Raw genomic sequence first — 2242 nt, forward strand, 5'->3', positions numbered from 1 at the left:
GGGAGCAGCCACTGCACTCCAGTCTGGGCCACAGAGTGAGACTCCAACTCAAAAAAAAACAAAGAAAAGAAAATGGCAGAACCAGGACTTGAACTTGGGTCGATGTAGATGCAGAGCTGAGCTCTGAGCCGCCAGAATGCTGCCTCTGCTTATTACTAATAACTGAACTTTGGACAGATGTTGCACGAGTGATTGTGACATTCCAGCAAGTTTTGATTTGGCTGAAAACCGCTGGCCTAAAACTTTGTGCTCCCTTCTGGCTCTGAAGACCCGTGAGCCAGCAGGCCACCCTGGAAGCTGTCACTGTGTGTTGACTGTTGACAAGTGTACCTGAGTGGTAAATAGTAATCGCTTATTGAGCACTTAGGTGCCGTGGTCCACGCCAAAATCAGCCCCTTAATTTTCACAAGCCATTTTTATGGGTACAGCCTTTATCATGCCAGTGTTACCGCTGGGAAAATAGGGTGCAAGGGGTGCGGGATGTGTCCAAGGTGACACCACTGGTACATGGCAGCCAGAGCCCCCTGCTCTTCCCACACCTGTGCTTTGCTTTCCTGGCATGTTCCAGGCCCTGAACACAGCAGGCTGAGGCACAGCTGGCTTCTTCCCTCCCCCCAGTTGTACAGAATTGTCCTCTTCCAGCCATGGTAGGTGCTGGGAGGCAAGGAGCAGGGTGCATGCCAAGGGAACGGGCTGGTTCTGGGGCTCTGGAGGGCTTCCTGGAGGTGGTATCTTGAGCTGAGTGCAGAGCCAGAGTAGGGCATAGGAGAAAGCGCACAGTGAAGAGCAACATGCCGATGGCCTGGTGGCTGGCTGTCACTTGGTCCATGTGGGAGTCCTGTGCGGCTATGCCAGGCCCTGTTACTGGCGCTGGGGACAGTTCTTGTGGGGCTGCCACCCGAGTGCAGAGACTGATAATGAACGAGATACCTCTGTAGCGTGCTTGACAGAACTAAGAGCTGGAGAGAAACCACCGAGCCGGGTTCAGAGGCCAGGAGGTATCTACAGAGGGATTTGGCATTGTCACAGCACGGCCAGGAAGGCCTCCTGAGGTGACGGTGAGCAGAGATCCCAGGGAGGCGCCGGAGCCCGTGTGCACAGCAGGGCCAGAGCTCCGGGCAGGGCCTGTTTCAGGAAGCTGGAGGCCAGCAGAGGGGGCAGAGGTCAGAAAGCTGACAGAGCAGGGGCAGGCCCTGTGTGACATGGTTCACCTTGGCTCGTACCCGAGAAGGAAAACCCCTGGAGGACTTGGGGCAGAGGAAGGGCCAGATCTGGAGTGGCTGGGACAGGCCCTCCCTGGCTGCTGTGTGGAGAAGGGATTGCGGCGGGCAGGCACAGCATGAGGCTGGCGAGAGACGAGGTGACAGCGACTTGGGGACAGTGGCTGGGGCAAGAGGGGGTCCTGGACCCAGGCGGAGGTATAGCCCAGCAGGAGTCTCACCCTGTCGCCCAGACTGAGTGCAGTGGCCACTCCTGACCACCGCAGCCTCGACCTGATGGGCTCCGGCGATCCTTCCACCTCAGCCTTCCGAGTAGCTGGAATTACAGGCATGTGCTACCGTGCCCGGCTGATTTTTGATTTATTGTAGAGATGAGGTCTCGCCAAGTTGCCCAGGCGGGTCTCGAACCCACAGGCTCAGGCAATCCACTCACCTCAGCCTCCTAAAGCGCAGGATTATAGGCTGAGCCACCAAGCCCGGCTTGCCGTGCTTTCTAGAGATGCCTTCTGTGCGGTGAGGAAGTAGTGTTTTGGATGAGTCTAGGCCAAGTCAGAAATCCGAGAGCCTGCAACTGGGTGAGATCACACGGGTGTGACCACGTTTTTCAGCAGAGGGCTCAAGGGATGCACTGAGACCACAAGTGGCCGGGGGGTGGGAGGACAGCCAGCAGTGCGTGGTGGCCTGGAAGCAAAGGAAATGTTTCTAGGAGCAGGAAGCGATCGGTGGTGTCAGAGGCTCCTTTAGGCCAAGGAAGGTGAGGCCCAGGAGCTGACCAGGGATCTAGCATCAGAGAGGTCATCGTGGCCCAGAGATGTGGCCTGACCAGAGGCTTGGGCCAAAGACACTGCCAGACGGCCTGCGCAACCCCTTGCTTGTCCAAGCAGATCGCCTGCCCGGGGGCCGCACCCCTCCCCAGCCGCTCACGGCATCCCGCTCTCCCTTTCCTCCCCACGCCCCCAGACCCATGCTGGCCGGGCGAGTCAGGGCTCTCCCGTCAGCCGGGCCCCCCCCAGGAGGCCGCC

At 58.7% G+C, this 2242-nt stretch overlaps 1 protein-coding gene across 1 annotated transcript in view; it reads left to right on the forward strand.

Moving 5' to 3' along the window:
- Positions 1-2242, forward strand: part of ESRRA (estrogen related receptor alpha) — a 6373-nt gene that overhangs the window by 1509 nt on the left and 2622 nt on the right. The gene's annotated exons all lie outside the window — the stretch shown is intronic.

Source organism: Carlito syrichta, unplaced genomic scaffold (assembly GCF_000164805.1).
Source record: "Carlito syrichta isolate Samal-C Ts95f unplaced genomic scaffold, Tarsius_syrichta-2.0.1 Scaffold169381, whole genome shotgun sequence".
NCBI classification, from domain to species: Eukaryota; Metazoa; Chordata; class Mammalia; order Primates; family Tarsiidae; genus Carlito; species Carlito syrichta.